This window comes from Leptodactylus fuscus, chromosome 2, assembly GCF_031893055.1.
Source record: "Leptodactylus fuscus isolate aLepFus1 chromosome 2, aLepFus1.hap2, whole genome shotgun sequence".
Classification (NCBI taxonomy): domain Eukaryota; kingdom Metazoa; phylum Chordata; class Amphibia; order Anura; family Leptodactylidae; genus Leptodactylus; species Leptodactylus fuscus.
This window is the reverse complement of record NC_134266.1, coordinates 162267321-162293117: the sequence shown is the minus strand read 5'-3', so window position 1 is coordinate 162293117 and position 25797 is coordinate 162267321.

Sequence of the window (25797 nt, the reverse complement as noted above, 5' to 3'; positions counted from 1 at the left end):
CCCTGCCTAAGCACTGAAAGCTAAGATTACAATTCTTAAATAAAATACTTAATATTTTTTTCTGAGAAATAATCTCTAAAATAAAAAAGATAAAAATGAGCATTTATCAAAGTCCACTTACAAAGAACAACTGACATTCTTCCTCAGCAACAAGATCTTAAAACCAAGTCACATACTCCTAAATGAACTTTTGACTGATAGAATTCAGCTCTATTCACATTCTTGTATTCATTGCCCAGTGGATTATTTTTCTCCAATATTAAGCAAAATATTTATAGCATTTCCTCAAATGAATCTTAGTACATGACATATTCATGTGATTCATCATGTATTATTTTGCATCTTGCTCAGAATGTAATGTTGCAATGAATAAGGAGTGTACTAACCATTAACACAGCCAATGGAATCAGAATATTCCGCGAATCCCATATTCCTTAATCTTGCACTGCAATTGCTTCTTTGACTATGAAGGACAAGTGTCCTCCACTTGTGCTTCTATTCGGCAAAATCTACCGAGATCTGAAGCCTACATTTTATTTGTCTCGTTCTTTCCAAACCCCCCACCCTATAACAAAGCTGTATACTTTTTGTTCATTAGTAAAATAAGTGCAAAGAAAGTTTAGCTAACAATGCATTTTCATTTTTCTACACTCGCGCTGCAAATATATCTGTTTATGGAAATAATAAGTTGCTTTCTCTTTGTAAAACAGTCTGGAAAGGAAATGATAACTTGCAGTTCTTTTCAATGAGGAGACCTTGCAACACAATAGCATGGAATATTTCCGAGGGTGAGCGCAGATTTTTCAAAGGCCGGGTTTGCATAACATTTTCTAAAAGTAAAAGACAATCTAGCACCTTGTATTGTATTCACTGTGTCTAACTTAAAGTAGCGAATAGTCAGACAACTGTGATCTCGATATCAATGAAGTAACCATAAAAAAGTCTGCTAAAAGGCTCTTCTCTTATACCGAACAACAGATTTTGTTATCATATTACATGAATAAAAATGCCTTTTGAGGTGTTCAAAGGAAGACAGGCTGGCTTGGTTGAAAAGTTACTTTATTGCCTGTGTGCATGGAATATATTCAGTCACCAGGGACCTCATCAACAGAAAGAAGGTGTATAAACATAAATGACTGCAACGTCTTGAGTTACCAGATGAATTTTCATATCAAATGACTTTCTGTGATAAATGAGCATGGGAATACAGTAAGAATACACATCAAAATGGCAGAAAGGCAGCTTTCAAGAAAACAACTGAAGAAGCTCTAGCGTAAAGACATACAACCTCATTTCTGCTGCTCTAACACAGGATTTCTCAATTCAAGATCTGCAACACACTCTTTATATGTTTATTACTGAACACTCTCTTGGCTTCAGAGATAAACCCTACTACATTCATTAATAAGTTACAATAGGCTATAGCAGTCTGAGAGCCCTGGGCAAGTAAGGTCACGGACTTCTTAAAGTTTCATTATCATTGAATGTTTTAATTTATAAGAAATGGTTTTTTTTAAACATGTCTGTGTCAAATGCTTTATTAGGTAATTTTGACAACTTTTATTTTAAAAAAAAGTGCCTTTGAAATTTTATTTTTTGTTTAGAAATGTTTTAATTCACACTGAATACAGTTGAGGTCCAGTACACATCTGCATTTGGGAGTCCGCTTGGGGACTCCCTGAATGGAAACACATACATATAAAAAGCCGCGGAACCCCGCGGACCCCATAGACTATAATGAGGTCTGTGTGGTTTCTGCTAGGTTTTTACATGAAACATGCAGAGAGAAAAGTCCTGCAAGCAGCACTTTTTTCTCCGCATGGGAAACTGAGTGGAAACCACATGAACCCCATTATAGTCTGTGGGGCACACGAGTCTACTTAGGTAACTGCTTTTTTATGCGTATAGGTGTCAGTTCAGGGGGTCATCATGCAGACACCCCAAACAGAAACCCAAACACAGATGTGAATTGGGCCTGTTACACGCAGAGCCAAGCTTCTTATGCTACTTCTGCTTTAGGCTAAAACTCCAAAAGTATGTATGTTGCACTTTTAAGGTAGAGGGCTATAATTTTCCTTAATGTTCTGGGCCCCCAGGTAGTGCCTGATTGCGCCAACAGACTGAGGCCCCCTGTAGTGAGCCACAGCCGAAAAACACCGTGGAAAACATTGTGGCAGAAATGCATTGTGGTTTTTTCCACAGTATTTTTCATAAAGTTTTCCTATGTGGACTTTCTTTCCCTATTATACTTCTATGGAGTATGCCAGCATTTCTGTAGGTATAATTGACACACTGGAATTTACAAAACAAAACTTTTTTTAAAAAAAAATCTCAGCAGTTCCACTGTGGAATTTTGTCTGCAATATGTTGATGGGATTAGCCGGAATCCAATCCACTTTGCAGGTAATTTAAAAGGCAGCATTTTTTTTCCGATGTGTTTCCACCGTGGCCGAACAACAATTTGAGATCTCTGCCTAAAGCAAAACATGAAAAAATAACGTTTTTTTTTTTTTTTACCATTTCTTATTTGCACTAAATGAAGCCTACAAATTGAATTGATATCAGAAAAATGTAAAATATTAAAAAAAAAACATTTGTGTCCCACATGTGAAACCCCGCCCACCAAATGATGCAAGAAACCAGGAAGAAATAAAACATAATTCACCTTTAGAATTTAGCATTCCAAGCTATGAAATTTTACGCTGCTCAAGAAGGCCCTTCATCCTTAAAGGGGTTGTCCCATCACAAGGATCCTATCTATACTGCTTGTTAATGTGGATATAAGACTTTTCCTAAATACACTGCTTCAGCAAAACTGCTTTGTTTGTCCACTATCTTACTTTATTCAATTCATTGTGGCCACAGCCCTGACTTAGCTGCTCATGAGTCAAGTGATGTATCTGCTGCTCTCAGGAGGAGGGGCTAAGTACAAGGGAGCGAGCCTGTGTATCTAGCTATTCCTGTGTCTACACCACATGACCTAGCTCCCTGCTCTCAGATAGGGGAGAGGAGCTGCTTTCATTTCTGAACTTGTCTGATGTTCTCCCAGTTATCAGGCTAGCTAATACAATTGTGTTAATTATGGCAGAGACAGGCGGTCTCTGTATGTAACACAGAATGGAGTTGCTCCTGCATGTACTTCATAGTCCAGTATTGTGTATATGGTGTTTAAGGACCTTTGATGACATCACAGGCCCTTCAGCCGTCCCATAGGATCACGCTATGCAGTGGACGGAGCTACACGCTAAGTTGGGGGCGGAGCTAAATGGCAGGTTGCATGTGAAACTCCGCCCACCAAATTATGCAAGAAACCAGGAAGAAAGAAGATTTTACAGCAGTGAAGACTGGTGAGTATGCGACGTGGGAATACCCCTTTAAGCAAGAAAAGATGAAGCTATATCAAGTAAGTTCTTGCTGGCCAACTATTCTATATTGCATCAGCATGAAAAAATATATGTATTTTTATGTCAGAGATGAAAAATGAAATACACCCAAAGGAAGTCAAATTAAAGAGAAGAAAGTCAAGTTTGTACGGGAAATTTGTCCAAGTACTAGTGGGTTAAATTCTTACCCTGCCACTTAAATGCTGTACTCACACATGTACCGCACATGAATATATTTGTACTTTCTAAAGCATTTAAAATCATTTTTCGGAGAAATGTAATTTCAGTAACTTTAGTTTGTAATACTTTTTTTTGTTCTAAAGTAAAACTGAATTTGAAGATGTTCAGGTCAGTAAATCTTTTTCTTGTGAACTTTTTCAGCAAGATGGAACGCAGAGCAGATGTATTTTTAAGTGCATATAATTGCTTGCAACCAATGTGCATTTTTTAAAAAGCAATAGGCACCATTTTTCTTTTCTGAAAGCAATGAATCACAAGGGGTCAGCTTTAATCGGTAGATCTTTCTACTGACAGCTACTCTTATGTGAATAGTAATCGTAGTACTTTAAGACAATATTAAAATAGACATATAGTTTCTGAATAGCAATAGAATTTCATAATGTAACGTATTAAAACATTATTCTTCGCCCATGTGTCCAGCTGCCATAATAACACCAGATTATAATGTAAATTGCCTTTTTACACCAATTAATGCTAATATATATTGCAACAGTATAGAGAACCTGCTGCAAATTAACAAAAGTATATTAAATATTCTTTCTTGAATAGTATAAAACCTAGCAGTGTTTAAAGAAAGTCTTTATGATCTGTTTATACATTTTATATATTTCTTCTGCTCTAAGATTCTGCTGACCAAGTATTTATATGAAGTAAGATATGTACGATAGAAAAGCCTATGGCATTAGGAGGAAATTGATGCCATCAGCATGATTAATGCTATAATTTCCCAATATACCAGTTTGGAGACACACCACTGTGAAAGAGTCTTGTGAGTCATTACTAAAATGGATTCACAGAAGGGAGATCAACACTATCTACCCATAGGAGTTCATAAAACATCACTTTTATTAAATATCCTTAAAAAAACATCCAAAACTTGTAAAAACAAGATGTTTCACACCGTAGGCTAAACGTGTTTCCTCAATAAGTGAGAAGAGAGAAAGGAGCAGTTTATTGCAGGTTAATGTCCCCTACAAAGCTGATTATTAACTCACTCCCTACAATCATGGTTGTGGCCATAAATCCCAGTCAATGTCTGTATACATAGAGACCCATACGCATCAGGCTCAGCAGAAAACCCCCCTCCTCTATGAGATTACTGGCCTACCGCCAAGGAGAGAGAAGAAGGTACCAATAGCCAGGTCACCTTTCCAGACCAACTCATGGGAGAATGGCACACATATGTTAACTAACAAAGACTGACCCTACGCGTTTCCTCTTTCACAAAAAGATTCATCAGAGGTCCACTTAGCATTCGCACCCACAACTATTAGCAGTAAAAACTGCTGTTATTGAGCATTAGCGATACGGTGGACTGACCACCGCTCTACTATCATTACTAACATGGTATCATGGTGCTCTCTTTTCACAGTACAGTGTTTTGTTGAAGTATGAGGACTGGTGTGCAATAGAGAAGCAAAGACTATAATACAAATGACCAAAATGTTGTCTGTATATAGAATTAATCAAATATTAAAAAATGACATTGAAAATGAATCTTTATAGAACCATGAATATCAAGAGAAACGGTACTTATCGAGGATTGAAGATTTTGGTTGGCCAAATAAAACATTACCACATATATAAAAGAAAAAAGACATGAGACTTTAAGAGGAGTTTTCAGAATTTTTTTTTACAGAGAGATAAAAAATGCGCTGCAATTATTTTTAAAAAAATAAAAATAAATATTCCCTACATTTTTGCTGAATTGTGTGAACTCCGTTCCTGTTACGATTACTTCCTTACTGGTTCTGTTTATGTACCGTTCATTGTGCACATGACTTTAGTTGTTAGCTACACCCACCATGAACGTTGAGTCATTTCTGAGGTTGGCACTTGGCAGCATTTGTCTAAACTACAATGACTGCCAGAGTAGCCAGGAAGAAGTGGGGGCTGGTCTTAATCACCTGAGAAGCCAGCTCCTGCTTCACACATCTACATGATCACAACAGTAATTAGAATGGACAGCAGTTGGGACAAATATATTTTATTTGTTTACTTAACTCTTCCTAGCCTTTTCGCTGCCTCCTTCAGACAGGCATTCTTCCATGAGAGGAGGAAACATGAAAAGCATGTGCATGTTCCAAAAACAGCATGCATGTATTAAAAATGCATCCTGTATAAAAAAAAAAAAAAAAGCACAGTTTTAATGGGAGTTGTTGTATGATTATGCTTTATAGACATTCTTGGTATACACACGAAGTCACAAAGATAATATACACACAGATAAAGTCAATAGACTGAGTCTTATGGGTGCAAATGGTCTGGAAGAAACAAGGGAAAAAGTGGCTTAACAGATCGAAAAATTGAACTGTCAAGTATGGGGGAAGGAGATTGATGATATGGGGTTGTTTCACAGCCAAAGGAATTGGATACTTCACCAGTATAGATGGTTGTCTCAATGCTAAGTTATATGTGAGTATATTACAAGACAAGTTATTTTTTACACTTGAGTACTATAGGTATCAAAAGGACTTCATAGTGTTCCAGTAGGGCATTGACTCAAAGCATCTGTTGAGATTAGTGAAGAAATGCTTGAATCACAATATAGTAGATGTGCTGGATTGGCCCCCACAGTCCCCAGACCTCAACTCAATTGAACACTTGTGGGTAGAGTTGAGGAAAAAGTTATATTCGTACAGAAGTGAGTCGATCAGTATGTACCAACATTGGGGACCTGGGCTCATATTTTGTTTGAGACATGCTTGAATCTTATTGAGAACATGTCCAGTAGGATTCAGGCAGTGTTGAAAGCCAAAGGTGGATTTACAAAATAATAACAAAGTAACAAAAATTTTAATTAAGATTTCGATTTCTAGGAGCAAAACACTAACAATGTATTTACATGACAAGAATCTACACAACTAATCATATGATAAATATGATTAGTTGTGTAGAAAGACAATGCGGGTACTGCACATCATCAGAGGGTGTACTAGGCATAGATGAAAAACTATTAGGAGTTGCAGTGACTGAATTAGGGCTCGTTCACACAGGGCAATTGGGGGCGGACTTTGGCGCTGAATCCACATCAGAATCTGCCCCCGCACAATAGAGATCCATATAGACCGCTAGTGGGCTTTCTTCAGGTGGATTCTGTGGCTGACTCAGTGCCGGCGTCCACGTTGCGGCAGCACCCACCGTACTAGGCCCATTCATTTGGGTCTACTCCGGAGCGGGAAGCCGAGACTGTCGGAAGCCACAACAGTTGTGGCAGGTGCATTTTGGCCCTATTCTGACGCGGCTTCCTGCGTCAAAATAAGGACCAAAATACACCTAACCGTGCCCCATGGGAACTAGCCCTTAAGGGAAGGGCTACCTGGAAACGTACTAGCACTCCCACAACCAGGAAATGTAAACCAGGATGTATTGCATGAGCCTGAAAATGTGAAGAATGTTGAATATTGTCCAAACACATATAAATGTATAGTTATGTTTTCTCATTCATATAATAAGCATTTGCTGTCTTTAGTCACATTCTTATTCCTGATGACTCACCACACACAGTGGGATGGAGAGTTGATGTTAATCTGAACAAAATATTTTAAGCATTGTATAAGATTATATAAGCATTGTATAAGCTTTATATAAGTATTATATATAAACACACACACTAATGCATCCTCTGCTAATGTAAAAAAGAATCTCTGTTATTTCAGCGTTTTTATGTCTTGTTAACACTGTCTGAGTGCATTAAAAAATTGAGTGAAAAAACAGGGCAGGAAAAAGGAGATGGAGGAGGAAACACTCGTGCAAGTACTATTACTAACAAATGTAGGTGGAAAGAGTGACTTCTGCTTCTGGTTTTGATGGCACCACGGATAACCACAGGATTGTTGTACTTCCTGAAGATGACGATGAAGTTTTTGATTGTTTGGCTAGCTGATCTCAGTCACATGAGTCACATATTGCAACGGAGAGTGATGTGATCTTGAGTCAGGTGGCTTATGTGTGTTGCTTCACGTAATTTAGCACAAGGCCTTTCTGGACTGTCAACTGTGTTTCCTTCAAATTCTTCACTGACACAAATCACTGGTACTGATATTGCACCTACTGAGCAATTTATTGTCAATCCAGACAAATGTGAGTGTGGATTTTTTTTGTAAAATATAATATTTAATATGTATATATGTGTACATTTGCTTATAGCTTGTGTCTTGTATACTGTGTGAATTCTATATGTTTTTTATGTGTGAGTATATATGCTGTAATAATGTATATGTGCTAGTATAATGTATATGTTTGAGTATATATGGTATATGGATGACTGTGTAGGTATATATGGTATGATGTATGTGGTATGTGTGAGTATATATGGTATATGGATGACTGTGTAGGTATATATGCTATAATAATGTATATGTGTGAGTATATATGTTATATGTATGACTGTGTAGGTGTATATATAGCATATATGTGTGTGGCATGTGTGAGTATAGTCCTATGAAAAAGTTTGGGCACCCCTATTAATCCAAAATACCTTCATCCAGGATCCAGGAACTGATTAAAAGCTACAGGAAGCGACTAGAGGCTGTTATCTTTGCAAAAGGAAGATCTACTAAATATTAATGTCACTTTTCTGTTGAGGTGTCCAAACTTTTACACCAGTCAAATTTTGGCTTAATGCATATTGCACATTTTCTGTTAGTACAATAAACCTCACTTCAATCCAGAAATATTACTGTGTCCATCAGTTATTAGATATATCAAACTGAAATGGCTGTTGCAAACACCAAAATATTTAGAACTAAAAATGATTAAGATTAATAGGGGTGCCCAAACTTTTTCATGGACTGTATATACAGTATACTAGTTTTGGAAATTGCTTCATGTCACTTATACCTACAGAATCGCCATTGCTTTCCCTATAGGTATAATGGAAGCAGATAGTCCGCAGAGGAAACCTCTACTGACTTTCTGTGAAAAGTGTTTGGGGAAAAACTATGACGCGATGTCGCCGCGGTTTTTTCTGGCAGCACTATTTTTTGCTATGGCCTGCTACACTAGGCTTTATCCTTATAGTGTGATGTACAGATGATAAGGATTAGGCCCAACAGCGAGACGCAGCTAAAAAAAACACTGTGGAAAAAAATAGCCATGAATCACGTTTTTTTTTTCCACACAGTATTTTTTTGAGCTTTTGATGCATTTTCCTGCACTTTCTCCTATTAATTATATGTGGAAATGTTTCTGATTGCGCAGCTAGAATTCCCCCGCCATCGTTTAAGCGCATGCATCTTACAATTTGTAGCATCTTCCACATTTTTTTTCCTGCAATGTGAGGATGCGGTAAATCAATTACATTTCATTCAGTTCGCTGGTACTGTAAAACACCTTTTTTCTGCAGTAGACAAAATCACTGTGTTTCTGCATTGTAGGGTTCTGCCTTAAAAAAAAAAAAAAAAAAAAAAAGCAACTTTTTTTGTTGCACATTTTGCTGAGGTTTTCTGAGCCAAAGCCAGAAGTGGATTGAGCAGGAGGTAGAAGTATAAGGGATCCCTATATATTTCCCATTTCTATTGTCGCCACTTCTGGGATTGTCTCAAAAGAAACAAAACAGCGTTGTAAAAAAACATCAGCAATCTGAACCTAATCTTTGGTCTTGGGCTGGGTCATCACAAGTGCTCTCAGTCGCTGCCAGATCACCTTGCAAGTCAACCTGCTTCCAGGAATAAAAAAAAAAACCAGAATATAAAATTACAAGCGATTATCGTATATACTCGAGTATAAGCCGACCCGAATATAAGCCGAGGCCCCTAATTTTACCACGAAAAACTGGGTAAACTTATTGACTTGACTATAAGCCGAGGGGGGGAAATGCAGCAGCTACTGGAAAATTTCAAAAATTAAAATGGTCGGTGTTTTTGGGTGCAGTAGATGCTGGGGAAGGGTAGGGGGTGTTTTGGTTGTCTGTCTGCCCCTTCTCTGAGCTTGAGGACTGGGTTTTTTTCTTCCTCCACTTTCTTCCTACTGAATATAGGGTATCTGCAGTGCTCCTATTAACCCCTTCCTGACGGAACAGGAGCACTGCAGATACCCTATATTCAGTAGACTGGGCACTTTCAGACCCAGGGATACCTAATGTGTATAATGTGTTTCACTGTAATTTTCTACTTTTGTATGTATTCTAGGGAAAGGAGTGCTTTAGAACTTATATTTTTAATTTTTTTTAAATCCTCTTTTTTTTCACTGTGTTATGGGAGTTTCTATACATTAATATTGTGGCTGGTCATAGACCCCCCTTCCTAAAAATATATATATATATATATATATATATATATTTTTTTTTTTTTTTGATGACTCGAGTATAAGCCGAGGGGGGCTTTTTCAGCACAAAAACTGGACTGAAAAATTCGGCTTATAATCAAGTATATACAGTACCTTTATGCCTACTAAACCATAGTCAGTACAGGAAAAGATCATCCACAGTATTGTAGTATTGCAGTAAGAAACGAGAGAAACCACAGCTAGATAAGCAAAGGAGTCTGATGCAGTTCTCAACAATCATGTGACCTTTTTTTTTAGGGGCAGGGACAAGCTAGGGAAATCATTTGATGTCATCTGTGGTTTTTTTGGAAGATCACAAATATGGATGATACACTGTTGCAATACTGTCTGTTTTTGCAGACATATGGCACTGATGCTGAAGACACTGGTGACAGTTGGACTGTAAAAACTGAACAGTATTTTGTGGATGGTTTTATGCATGATGTCTTAATCTTAGCAAAAAATCCAAATTCAAACACTCCAAGAAGACAATTAAAATTATATTTCTTTATTGTAGATCCTTTATTGTAGCTCAGGTGCTGAGGAAGAACTTTGGCTGGAAACATCCTCAGTGGTTGCTTGAATGTGTCCATTGATGTATGAGGCCGCTGATTGGCTTCAGTGGTCACAAGGGTTGCAAGGATTCTAGGGACTGAAGCATGGCATACCACTAAATGGCTGCAGCAGTGGACTTCAGAGCTCTGGGGACAGGTGAATATACTTTTTTTTAAATGTCACACCTACCCCAGGTCCCTCCAAAGTTTGTCCAATTCCTGGACCACCCCATTAAGAGTTATATCCCATTCTGCAAACAGTACAATGTCCTACAGTTTCCCCTTCACAGTGTAATGTTCCATAGTGGCTTCTCCACCGTGTATACTGTAGTATCCTCTCAACACATTATAATGTTTCATAGTAGCCCTTATGGTTTTTGTTATGAAATTTCCAAAAATTTTGGTTTGGAATAACATTCTTCTGACAAGCACAAGAGCAGGACAGACAGCTAATGGTGGTAGTCTGAATAGTAAAACGTTTCTGACAGCTTACCTTTATGTGGGGTCGTTCTCATTACAAATTGCTCATTTGGCCCAGATGCTTCGAGCTTCACTTTAGCCTGTTGACAACTTCCCTTTAAGTTATTGATTTCCTTTCGTTTGTCCCTGTACAGTATAATTTTAATTTTTTTTATTTTTCTCTTAATGAGAGAAAACAAATTGTTCTTGGCTAGATGAAAGAATTATCTGCCGGATAGTCATCGTGTGTTCATTAATGTGTAATAGACACTGTACACATAAAAAACACCAAATAACTTGTTTTCTCAGTGGATCGGCATCACAGAATGTTATTTAATTACTGTTAAATGTTATTATTTGTTGCCCATCTGGTATATCTTATAAATTGTTTTCAGAGTGAAAATTTCAGCAACCTTGACTGAAGTCCCAAGGATGAAGCAGCAGTCATCTTTAAATTGGGCTTTAATGATATATTTTTTGACTGATTGGCTTTGAGGGTGGATATGTATGTTTCATGCTAGTTTTACATCTGCAAGACCATTCTAAGTATACAAACAATGAAAATAGTGATGGTGCTATGGCAACTCAGAATGGTATGATGCCTACTATTTTCCCTGGTTAGCACAAGTTAATAAATGTGAATTAAGGAATCGTATTAATTTGATTAATTAAGGTATGCGGGCCCTAAAATCTACGCTAGCTCATAGCTATTCTAGATTTCATTCATTTTACACCAGTAAACTGGTATAAATTATAATCACAGCAAATTTCCCTCCTACACCAAAGGAAATTGGCAAGGGGCTGTATAAAACCATTTTTTTAAAATCAGGTTTTATCATTTTTATTAAGATTTAATTTTTTATTATATAAACAAGAAACCAGAGGCATAACTTGAAGCTTCAGGGCCCCAATGCAAAATCTGTCTTGAGATGCCTACCTGCCTTGTGTCATTTAGAACAGTGGTATATTTTATGTGGCAGAAGGATCTTTAGGGCCCCCTCAGGGTCAAGGGCCCAATAGTGCAAGAAAAACACAAACCACCTTCCACCTGCACCCAAACCCAGTGCATCCTGGGGTTAAAGATGTCTATGTTATATCGTGCAAAAGACATAACAGTACAAATTTGAATCTGACAAAAAAACATCATCTGCAACAGAGTAATATACATATAATACATACTGTATCTGTTTTTAGAATGTAGCAGCATTAAATTCAATGTCAATGATGGGGGACAGTCTCCTGACCACTATTTTTACAGTCCATTGTCAAGGACAGTCAATATAATGTTCATGTACTATTTTTTGGCCATTTTCATGACTCCATCTATGCGCTCAATGTATGGGGGAATCCATGAAAAACGGACATTTTGTACCTTAGTCATCTGAATGTTGTCCTACACTTCTGCAACAAGTGTAAAGACCTATAACATGAGTGATAAATTATAAAATAAAGACAATATCTAATCTTTAACAATGTACACATTCTTAATGAACAAGGTGGTTATCATTATTTATCAGGTGAAAACTTTGCATCACCAGGTCAAGCACTTGCTAAGACAAGGTACATTTACGTAATACACAGGGAATATCATCGCCATTACTGAAGATAAAAGATTTCCTAGAAGAACATTGTGCTTGTCATCATACTGTCTCTGTTGTTTTTCCTTATTCCCCAATTGCATCTTGATCCCTTGCACATGGATGTCCACATGATGTACAATAAAACATGATGAGATCAGGGTAAGTCTTCTATTGCCCCATGGTCATTGGATTAGTGATCTCATGTCATTGTAGGTTACCTTTGGTGGTGTAAAAGGATCCTCGCCCTGTATACAACAAGCTGCAATGCACTGTGCATTCACACCATTTTATTATAGCCAATGTCTATCAGCAGTGTGTGCTACAGTAACTTATGAGGCAATGAGCCTTTGGAACTCATGACCTTGTTACCGGAATACCATTTGGCTTTTTGGGAGATTCTAACCACTGTGTACTAGGAATACCCCACAAGCTATGCCATTTAGTAGATGCTTTGTATCAGTCATCTAGCCTTGTCAACGTCACTCAGGTTCTTGTCTTTGCCAATATACTGTAACTGTTTCCAGCATATCATCTTTGAGAACTGCCTATTCAAGTGCTGTTGGACATATCCTATCCCTTGACAGGTGCCATTGTCATGACATAATCAATGTTATAAAACCTGTCAGTGACTATATTGTTATGACTCGTCATTGTCAATGTTACAAGTTCTGGATTCTAAGTGAAGTTAACCGCTTCAATCACAGCTTGGCAGACCTACCTGCTAATACGTCTTTGTTATTGTTACTTTGTGTAGACTTCATTTACCAATCTGTTTATAGTTCATTGAATAACTAAACATAAAGTAGACAAAAAATTTTGTTTTGTCTACTACATTGTAAAACTAACTGGCTATTACCTACTTATAATGAGAAAATTATTGGATAGCATCTGGCGGATCGCACAAAGTCACAAAATGCTTTCTGCAGTTGCAGCCGCAGAACAATAAGCAAATTGTCTTCTTCAGCTGTTCATTTACTGTACATTTGACAGCAATTAATGTTTTCATCCAAATAATTGCTGCTTCACTCAGCTGTCTACAATGGTCAGTGAATTGAAAATTACACAAATGGCACAATCTTTCTGCGCCATAACACTAGCCTTCACAAAACACAAGTGGGAAATTGCCATGGACTTTCCTATTCAGGGCCACGGGGAACATGATTAAGGAGCATGTAAGCTTGTAAAGTGCAACCTTGTGACTGGCACAAAGCCTTTCATATTTTATATATTGCTTAGAATACTGCACAGTGCTTCCTTATACCTCTCAGCAGCAAGTTATCTGCTGCAAAGTCATCTTTGTGACCTACTATTATGGTACATGTATATTAACCAAAATGTCAAGTTAGTGGAGCAAAAAATAAAAAAGCACCTTCTTCATAAGAAGCAGAACTAACATCGTAAATAATAGGTCTTCAGTGGTGATTGTTTTCAATAACACGTTGCAAAATATTATCTGTGAAACACATTAGTATTGATAGAATGGAACTGGCGACAGCTTTTGATGACTTCAGATTAACACCTTAATACAGATGAAATTGCTGATGTTAAGTGCAAGAGCGTTTGTTAGAAAAGTGACAGTTAGCTCCTAAATATGTATTGTGAATGCAAATAAAATGATAGAATTTTTTTAACTTAAAGAAAACCTTTCATGTCCTCTGAGATCGGCGGTATTATATACCGCTAGAAAACTGAATTGAGTGCACTGTCAGCTTTGCTGGTATACACCCAAGTGTCAGATATATCAAAACTAACGGCACTGATATCTGGCAACCGGGCACTACCGGCAAAGCTGACAGCATGCTGAATTCAGTGCACTGTCAGCTTTCTAGCAATATATAATACCGCCAATATCAGAGGAAAGGTCCTCTTTAAAAAAACGTTAATGTGTTCACATATGTTTGGATGGTATACTATGACAAAAAGAACGAGCTATGTTATGTTAGTGTAAATCCTAAAATTATAAATGTTTGTGTTCCATTCCATCATTAACTAACAAATAAACATGTTTGCTCCATGTCCATATACCAGAATGTGACGCTTCTGCTGTGGAGGATTTAACCTCCATCATGTATTACACGGTTGACAATTCCTTTAAGGGGAAAGGTATGCTGGTATGCAAGCAAGACTTTTTCTTCCATCTAAAAGAAACATAGATGGAAGAAAGCTTCAGCCATGTTTTTTTGTATTTCTTCCACACTGGATTGAATGTAAACGGAGATGGCTCCATCCGTATCAGTCATTCCATCCTTGTAAAGTCCGTTGCTGTCATCCTATGACGGATGATAGCAAAGGACTTTACAATCAAAAATGTGAACTTATCCTAAGAGCCTAAGAATAGATCCTTGACCTTGAATACATTTCTAAATGGGAAATCCAGCAATGTATGCAGTAGTGACAGCTCTAGCCATTTCAGAAAATCTCTGGGTTAATAGCAACTTCTAAGTGCATTATGATCACATTTTCCCTTTAAAGGACTACGTAAGCCTTATTCTGGGACTGATCACTCCTGAGACCTGCTGAAATGTTTAAAGATCATTTGGCTCAAAGCAAAGTCCATCCCACAAATTATGAGTAATAGCTAAAGCCTTTTATTGATTTCAGATAGACGTACATGCAGATTGAAATTAAGATGAAAATGAGTCTGTGTCTACACTGACTTTACTGAAATGAACAGTAACAGTATTCGTGTGCTGTTTATGTATTATGATACAGAATAGTGAAATTCAAAGATATTGCATTGACTCTGGTTATTTGGACTTGGCAGAAATGTGTCCATGTTGCTTATACAGTAGCACACAGGTTGTATAGTATAACTGACATAGTGACACAATCTATTGCACTGCCAGTATTCTCTTCAAGAAGAAAAGCAGTTTTGCTACCTGTCTTGCAATAAAATAACTGCATGCCTGTTTTATGAAATCAGACACAGACAAATTATGAGCTGCCATATAACGGGTCCATACAAACTGGAATAGGTTTGAAGCCATAAAACAAAACAGTTGTCAGCTCACCAATAACCGGTAAGAGAGGAAACAAATAGTCCACCACCAGTCTGTATCCCCATAAAATCCAAACTCTTTACATCCATGTTAAAAAGCGCTCCCAGTCTGGAATTGATGTTACAAGCTTGGGTGTTTGGAAAGGAAATCCTTACTCCATTATCTTTGGAGTCATAAATCAGCATGTGCATGAGCTTTACTGTAACATACTCTTAGACTTTCATAACATATACCAAAAGAGTGTCTATTTGGTCATTGTACATCAGTAAACTGTTACCTTAAAAAGAATATGAGTTTTCATCATAAGTTGAATTATCTACATGGTTTTGCTGAGAAATCTGTGATGTGCCTGTATAAGCCTTTATGCATTGTGTCTTATAGTTTTTTTTCTTTGCTTCTAATAGCCCCATTATAGCTGAAGTACATTTTGTATTTATCTTTAAAGGGGCTCTATCAGCAAAATTTTGCTGTATGAGCCCCACATATGCGTGAATAGTAGGGTTGAGTGATCGGATTCGGATAGTAGGGAAAAGATCGGATTCCGATCAGCGATCGAGTAAATTTCATGATCGCGATCGGAATTCCGACCCGATCTTTTCCAGTGGGATTGAGATCGGAGGTTATCTCAAGATCGGATCAACCCTAAATGTGACTTATCCCATAGAAAAGCTTTGACTAGGGTTGAGGATCGGGATGGGAAAAGATCGGAAATCAGATTTTAAAATCGATCTTGAAATCTCAAGATCGGCTCAACCCCAGTGAATAGCCTTTAAAAAGGCTATTCAGGCACCGCTAATCTTATTTTAAACCCCCCGCCCGTTTTAAAATAAAACTATAAAAAACATATATGTAAATCATACCTGAACGTGCACAGTGGGCGGTCGTGCATGATCCATCGTCATCTTCTGGCACACTTACCTCTTATTTCTTCTTGCAGCGACGCCCTCTGGTCCTGGCTCTTCCACACCTTCAGCATCCTCTTCTTCCGGCGTGATGGCTTCAAATCCCGTGCCTGTATGGGGCTCATACAGCAAAATTTTGCTGATAGAGCCCCTTTAAGGCAGGGGTTGTATATAATGCAGAGCAGGATGCCCCCCTGCCCATCCATTATTACTACTAATGTGTGTTTTTTTAAATATAATTTTACCAGAAGTGACTTTAAAATAGCAAACATATACCTGAGAAAAAGCCAAATAAAAATATTATATATTAGGTGTAGGGACACTGGACTTCAAATCCAGAATACAGTATTATAAGATAACAGAAATACTTGCAGTGATCAGGCCGACCCCAAGTATTTCTGTTGTACGTTCCCGTTTACATAACGGTCCTGCAGCTGCTGCCCTTCACCTTGTTCTGCCTACCCTGGATTTGCTTGTTCTCAAGGCTATTGGGTTGTTGTGACCTCATCACAACCCACCCAGGTGAGCGAGCACTTGTCTTCCTATCTAAACCACATTTTCCATGTATTGGTAATACATGAGGATTGGCTCGGTGTTGTTTTGTTTTTGCCTTACAGAATAAGATAAATCCAAGCACAATCAGGAAAACTGCTGACTGTCTATGGCTCAGGTCCCATCACCAGTAACACAAGAGGCTAGTCAGAAGTAAATTCTTCTGTCACCCATTGTAAGCTATGAGACACTGTAGACTGATCTCTCTGCAGTGTATAGTCAGCTAAATCTGTTTGGAAACGTGTAGAGGCTGTGAAGAGAGACCTGCCCCTACCCTCAACTCCTGTGCTCCAGTTTTGAGCTACTGGTTTCTAAAGACAGAGCCTCCTTAGTAACAAGTGGGGGGCAGCAAATGAGCAAGCAGGGAAATGCATAATGGCAGCAAATTAAGATTTAGGTTTTCAAGCAGAAAACAACAATATTTTTAAATAAAGGACATTACATTTTGGTCCAGAATCACATCCAGAAAGAAACTAAGTTGTTTTAACTGTTGTGTTAACTGAAATATACTTTTAAATACAAATATATGCAGAAATTAGAGCAAGATAATATATACATATATATATATATATATATATATATATATATATATATATATATATATATATGAGACTCATTTGGCGCCATATGTAGCTGTATAAGTATAACTTTAGTTCTGTAGACTTCTTCAACATAATTTGCAAACATGCTGTTTTTTTTTTCTGCAAAAACATCTAACTAAATTGTATGCCTATAATGTGATTTTAAAGTAGAGCTTTCTGTAATTGCATAATTATATAAATGCATAAATTCCATCTTATTTATGTTCTTATGTGACATGTTTTTATCTTTGAAAGTACAAAAAAAGCTTTAAATGACTTTTAGCAATGGCAAATTTTGTTAATGATTTGCTCCATAAGTAGGTAAAGAGACAAACAAAAAAGTGCAAATGTCCAGAATTCCTCCCATTGCAATTACACACAGCTGGGATATTAGAAATAAATAATTTTCATACTAAATTAAAACATTAAATGTCTTGCACAATGTATCTGAAATATATGCAGAAAATTATCAGAATTTGGCTTTTCATATCAACGTCAAATTTGTGTCTGTCTCAAAATAATAATAATAATGACTAGAGATGAGCGAACACTAAAATGTTCGAGGTTCGAAATTCGATTCGAACAGCCGCTCACTGTTCGAGTGTTCGAATGGGTTTCGAACCCCATTATAGTCTATGGGGAACATAAACTCGTTAAGGGGGAAACCCAAATTCGTGTCTGGAGGGTCACCAAGTCCACTATGACACCCCAGGAAATGATACCAACACCCTGGAATGACACTGGGACAGCAGGGGAAGCATGTCTGGGGGCATAAAAGTCACTTTATTTCATGGAAATCCCTGTCAGTTTGCGATTTTCGCAAGCTAACTTTTCCCCATAGAAATGCATTGGCCAGTGCTGATTGGCCAGAGTACGGAACTCGACCAATCAGCGCTGGCTCTGCTGGAGGAGGCGGAGTCTAAGATAGCTCCACACCAGTCTCCATTCAGGTCCGACCTTAGACTCCGCCTCCTCCGGCAGAGCCAGCGCTGATTGGCCGAAGGCTGGCCAATGCATTCCTATGCGAATGCAGACGTAGCAGTGCTGAGTCAGTTTTGCTCAACTACACATCTGATGCACACTCGGCACTGCTACATCAGATGTAGCAATCTGATGTAGCAGAGCCGAGGGTGCACTAGAACCCCTGTGCAAACTCAGTTCACGCTAATAGAATGCATTGGCCAGCGCTGATTGGCCAATGCATTCTATTAGCCCGATGAAGTAGAGCTGAATGTGTGTGCTAAGCACACACATTCAGCACTGCTTCATCAAGCCAATACAATGCATTAGCCAGTGCTGATTGGCCAGAGTACGGAATTCGGCCAATCAGCGCTGGCCAATGCATTCTATTAGCCCGATGAAGTAGAGCTGAATGTGTGTGCTAAGCACACACATTCAGCACTGCTTCATCAAGCCAATACAATGCATTAGCCAGTGCTGATTGGCCAGAGTACGGAATTCGGCCAATCAGCGCTGGCTCTGCTGGAGGAGGCGGAGTCTAAGATCGCTCCACACCAGTCTCCATTCAGGTCCGACCTTAGACTCCGCCTCCTCCGGCAGAGCCAGCGCTGATTGGCCGAAGGCTGGCCAATGCATTCCTATGCGAATGCAGACTTAGCAGTGCTGAGTCAGTTTTGCTCAACTACACATCTGATGCACACTCGGCACTGCTACATCAGATGTAGCAATCTGATGTAGCAGAGCCGAGGGTGCACTAGAACCCCTGTGCAAACTCAGTTCACGCTAATAGAATGCATTGGCTAGCGCTGATTGGCCAATGCATTCTATTAGCCCGATGAAGTAGAGCTGAATGTGTGTGCTAAGCACACACATTCAGCACTGCTTCATCAAGCCAATACAATGCATTAGCCAGTGCTGATTGGCCAGAGTACGGAATTCGGCCAATCAGCGCTGGCTCTGCTGGAGGAGGCGGAGTCTAAGATCGCTCCACACCAGTCTCCATTCAGGTCCGACCTTAGACTCCGCCTCCTCCGGCAGAGCCAGCGCTGATTGGCCGAAGGCTGGCCAATGCATTCCTATGCGAATGCAGACTTAGCAGTGCTGAGTCAGTTTTGCTCAACTACACATCTGATGCACACTCGGCACTGCTACATCAGATGTAGCAATCTGATGTAGCAGAGCCGAGGGTGCACTAGAACCCCTGTGCAAACTCAGTTCACGCTAATAGAATGCATTGGCCAGCGCTGATTGGCCAATGCATTCTATTAGCCCGATGAAGTAGAGCTGAATGTGTGTGCTAAGCACACACATTCAGCACTGCTTCATCAAGCCAATACAATGCATTAGCCAGTGCTGATTGGCCAGAGTACGGAATTCGGCCAATCAGCGCTGGCTCTGCTGGAGGAGGCGGAGTCTAAGATCGCTCCACACCAGTCTCCATTCAGGTCCGACCTTAGACTCCGCCTCCTCCGGCAGAGCCAGCGCTGATTGGCCGAAGGCTGGCCAATGCATTCCTATGCGAATGCAGACTTAGCAGTGCTGAGTCAGTTTTGCTCAACTACACATCTGATGCACACTCGGCACTGCTACATCAGATGTAGCAATCTGATGTAGCAGAGCCGAGGGTGCACTAGAACCCCTGTGCAAACTCAGTTCACGCTAATAGAATGCATTGGCCAGCGCTGATTGGCCAATGCATTCTATTAGCCCGATGAAGTAGAGCTGAATGTGTGTGCTAAGCACACACATTCAGCACTGCTTCATCAAGCCAATACAATGCATTAGCCAGTGCTGATTGGCCAGAGTACGGAATTCGGCCAATCAGCGCTGGCCAATGCATTCTATTAGCCCGATGAAGTAGAGCTGAATGTGTGTGCTAAGCACACACATTCAGCACTGCTTCATCAAGCCAATACAATGCATTAGCCAGTGCTGATTGGCCAGAGTACGGAATTCGGCCAATCAGCGCTGGCTCTGCTGGAGGAGGCGGAGTCTAAGGTCGGACCTGAATGGAGACTGGTGTGGAGCGATCTTAGACTCCGCCTCCTCCAGCAGAGCCAGCGCTGATTGGCCGAATTCCGTACTCTGGCCAATCAGCACTGGCTAATGCATTGTATTGGCGTGATGAAGCAGTGCTGAATGTGTGTGCTTAGCACACACATTCAGCTCTACTTCATCGGGCTAATAGAATGCATTGGCCAGCGCTGATTGGCCGAATTCCGTACTCTGGCCAATCAGTGCTGGCCAATGCATTCTATTAGCTTGATGAAGCAGAGTGTGCACAAGGGTTCAAGCGCACCCTCGGCTCTGATGTAGCAGAGCCGAGGCTGCACAAGGGTTCAAGCGCACCCTCGGCTCTGATGTAGGAGAGCCGAGGGTGCACTTGAACCCTTGTGCACCCTCAGCTCTGCTACATCAGAGCCGAGGGTGCGCTTGAACCCTTGTGCACACTCTGCTTCATCAAGCTAATAGAATGCATTGGCCAGCGCTGATTGGCCAATGTATTCTATTAGCCTGATGAAGTAGAGCTGAATGTGTGTGCTAAGCACACACATTCAGCTCTACTTCATCGGGCTAATAGAATGCATTGGCCAGCGCTGATTGGCCAGAGTACGGAACTCGACCAATCAGCGCTGGCTCTGCTGGAGGAGGCGGAGTCTAAGATCGCTCCACACCAGTCTCCATTCAGGTCCGACCTTAGACTCCGCCTCCTCCAGCAGAGCCAGCGCTGATTGGCCGAATTCCGTACTCTGGCCAATCAGCACTGGCTAATGCATTGTATTGGCGTGATGAAGCAGTGCTGAATGTGTGTGCTTAGCACACACATTCAGCTCTACTTCATCGGGCTAATAGAATGCATTGGCCAATCAGCGCTGGCCAATGCATTCTATTAGCGTGAACTGAGTTTGCACAGGGGTTCTAGTGCACCCTCGGCTCTGCTACATCAGATTGCTACATCTGATGTAGCAGTGCCGAGTGTGCATCAGATGTGTAGTTGAGCAAAACTGACTCAGCACTGCTAAGTCTCTGCATTCGCATAGGAATGCATTGGCCAGCCTTCGGCCAATCAGCGCTGGCTCTGCCGGAGGAGGCGGAGTCTAAGGTCGGACCTGAATGGAGACTGGTGTGGAGCGATCTTAGACTCCGCCTCCTCCAGCAGAGCCAGCGCTGATTGGTCGAGTTCCGTACTCTGGCCAATCAGCGCTGGCCAATGCATTCTATTAGCCCGATGAAGTAGAGCTGAATGTGTGTGCTTAGCACACACATTCAGCTCTACTTCATCAGGCTAATAGAATACATTGGCCAATCAGCGCTGGCCAATGCATTCTATTAGCTTGATGAAGCAGAGTGTGCACAAGGGTTCAAGCGCACCCTCGGCTCTGATGTAGCAGAGCTGAGGGTGCACAAGGGTTCAAGTGCACCCTCGGCTCTCCTACATCAGAGCCGAGGGTGCGCTTGAACCCTTGTGCAGCCTCGGCTCTGCTACATCAGAGCCGAGGGTGCGCTTGAATCCTTGTGCACACTCTGCTTCATCAAGCTAATAGAATGCATTGGCCAGCACTGATTGGCCAGAGTACGGAATTCGGCCAATCAGCGCTGGCCAATGCATCCCTATGGGAAAAAGTTTATCTCACAAAAATCACAATTACACACCCGATAGAGCCCCAAAAAGTTATTTTTAATAACATTCCCCCCTAAATAAAGGTTATCCCTAGCTATCCCTGCCTGTACAGCTATCCCTGTCTCATAGTCACAAAGTTCACATTCTCATATGACCCGGATTTGAAATCCACTATTCGTCTAAAATGGAGGTCACCTGATTTCGGCAGCCAATGACTTTTTCCAATTTTTTTCAATGCCCCCAGTGTCGTAGTTCCTGTCCCACCTCCCCTGCGCTGTTATTGGTGCAAAAAAGGCGCCAGGGAAGGTGGGAGGGGAATCGAATTTTGGCGCACTTTACCACGTGGTGTTCGATTCGATTCGAACATGGCGAACACCCTGATATCCGATCGAACATGTGTTCGATAGAACACTGTTCGCTCATCTCTAATAATGACCCATCATTTAATATTAATTTCTTTATGTTGATAAACATCTGTATTTTTATGTTCCACTATCTATATTAAGATAAGTATGGAATTTAAGGTGCTCATACACATTAGACCAGTCTTAGTGGTTTCAGCCATCTGATGTGTGTAATGGGGCTAGATGACTCTGTCCTGACATCAAATGTCAGCAAACAATGATTAGATATGCTGGATTTCAGTAAGCTTATTCCTTCATTCTCACAGAAGATAAGCACATGTTAGAGGTGATAGCCTATGATGAATGGTTATGATTAGAATTTAACTCAGTGGGAAGGAATTTGTAGTGTGTATCTACCGAAAGTTAAAGAGTACCTCCAGTAATAAAAAATATTTTCATGAAAAGGTGAAACGACTGCTTCTAAAAGAAAATATTACTTTCTCTACTTACTCTTTGTTTTCTTTTCTCGACTGTTGTCAGTAACAAATTCCATTATTTGTGTTCACACACAGAAGTCTATGGAGAAGGAAGGGTAATGCAAAATTTCTTATATTCACCTGTACTATTCATGTACGAAAAGTAGTTTTATGATTGGTGGTATGCTTTAACTACATGACTTAATAACTGACCTAGAAAAAATTGAAGTATGGAGATAACCGCTGCTTGATGTTACAATGTAGGAAATATGCAGCAACAGCAAATCCAAAGAAGCATGAAGACTTCACTAAGGATCACATAAATATGGCAATTGTTATTTTTCACTGGAATGTTTCTTATTCACATATTGAAGATTTTTGCAAAAATTTCTGCAACTTAAATAAGTTCCATTTGTGTGAATAAAGTTGCTTTGCTGAAAAGCACATGATGTCTTCAAGCCCAGTTCTGTAAATGTCACAGAAATGCCATTTTGATCCTCTATCAACATCTACTGTATTGTTATGGTGATTGTTTGGTATTTATGTATTGCAGCTACTCAGGAATTGAGCAGCTTCCATAGCCAGAGTGTCCACTGAATAATTGAAGAAGCAGCAGCAATGCCCATGATCAGTGCCCATACTGATTGTGGGCATTAACCCCCCCATGCCACATTCAACGCTAACCAAGATGCCATTTTCCTGGTGGCACATGGGTGCTGCCATTTTGGGGTGGATCGTCAGCCCTGAAGTAAGATACATGGTTGGTGATCCATGACAGCCAGGAGCCTTCTTGCCTTCTAGGCTTGTCGTTCATTTGTTCCTACCACAGGCTTTGCATTGCAGTGTATTGAATTACAGTAGTGATCAGATCCCCGGGGGTTTAAGACCCCTAAAGAATCTAAAGATAAAAGTAAAAAAAGTAAAAAAAATTAAAAAGTAATAAAACTGAAATCACCCCCCTTTCCCTATAATACATATTAAAGTACATAAATAAAGTTTAACACATACACATAAGGTATCCCTGTGTCTGAAAACACCCAGTCTACAAACTTCTAAAATATTTTTCCCATACGGTGAATGCTGTAGTAGGGAAAGAAATCAAAATAGCTGAAACGTTGTTTTTTCGCTGTTGAAAGCATCAAAACATCAGACATACCCCAAAATGGTATAAATATAAAGTACATCTGGCCTTGCAAAGAGGATGCCTTAGTCAATTCCATGCATTGAAATATAAAATAGTTACAGGGTGTCAGAAAATGGCCATTCCAAGAAATATATTTTTGGGAGGCCGCTCCTGTATTGAACTACAAGAGCAAGAGCGGCCTCCCAAAAATGGCCGCCGGCCGGCATGCACACTCGGCTCTGCTGGCGTCTCACTGGCAGAGCCAACTGCGCAGGCGTCGGAGCTGACGCAAAGGAAGACAACGAAAGAAGGGGAATATCCAGCCGAAGATAGGGGCGTCGCTGGAGCGTGTTTCCGAGCAGCAGTGGGGATGCCCCCATCACATTTTCAGCGCTGAGGCACGCCCCCATCGCTGCGAGAGAACTAATTTGCATACCAGTAAAAACCAGTATTTCTAAGTAACGGCGCAGCAGAGACCACGTCTAAAGCTAAGAGACGAATAGCCTTTTTAAAGGCTATTCAGACGTGTGATCGCCAAAAAAATTAATTTCAATGGTAGAATCCCTTTAAACTCTCATATAGCTCTGTGAACAGAAAAATTTACAGCTTATGGAAAGCAGGGAGCCAAAAATGAAAACTGAAAAATGGTTGCAGCAGGAAGGGGTTAATTTTAATTTCTAACAATTATAAAGCTGCTTTCAATATTCTACTTATTGCTCTTTAAACACGCATAACAATGCATCTCCCTTTTCACAGCTAGACATGTGACCTAGAAATTTAATCATACAAACTTCAATAACTGTTGAACTGACGACTATTACCTATGACTCCAATTTAGATATGCATGCTAGGCTTAGCTGAGAGTACATGTATTCTCACTGTGAAGAGGAGAATGACACTGCCATAAACCTATGGTGTTGGTTTATCTACCATGAAATCAAAGGACCAAGTATGAAAAATGCAACCTGCCTAACCACTTTTTCCTTCAACATCTACTTTTAATACGGTGTCCTCACACCCAAATTCCCATAAGATAATCAGCCAATTCCACTAAAAATGGTTTGGTCTATGGTGGTTTATGTCTATGGCACTTTGTGCCATTGTCAATTGGATGCCCACACAGCCCTTAAAACATCATTGTAATATTAATGTAACAGAATAAACCTCCTCACACTTCTACAGTCTTTGGTTGGCAGTATATGGATCCATGCAACTCAGAGACTTAAGATGGATATGTGGAAAATAAATGATTTCATGCTGGGGTATCTAAGGGTACGATTGCAAATTATGGCCAAGATAGAAGTGATACTCCTGCCCGCTGTCATTGTAATTTATTAAATCCTTACAAACTAATTGTATATTGAGTGTTCCTACCATAGCTAGTTTCAGGTTCTTGAAACTAGAAACTCAAATACTGGCATAATACTATTGTTAAGTAAAGTTCTCTTCAACCATACAGAGGCAAAAAATAGAGCTTTGTCATCGTGATCTACTTAAAACACAGTCAAAGCTTATTTTGATTTTTTTTTTACCCTTTTAGATTTCTACAATGGGAAATTATATTTGGGTACCTGTTGTCATATTGAATGGTGGAATACAATTTTGGCACATCCACCATATGTTTCTGTGAACACAACACATAATGACAGATTAGTCCATAGATAGTACTTATTTCTTTCTGAGAAAGTAATGCACAGTTTGCAATACACTAATTGAAAGACGTACTGGAAATAAAGCCAACAAAAAAGAAGCAAA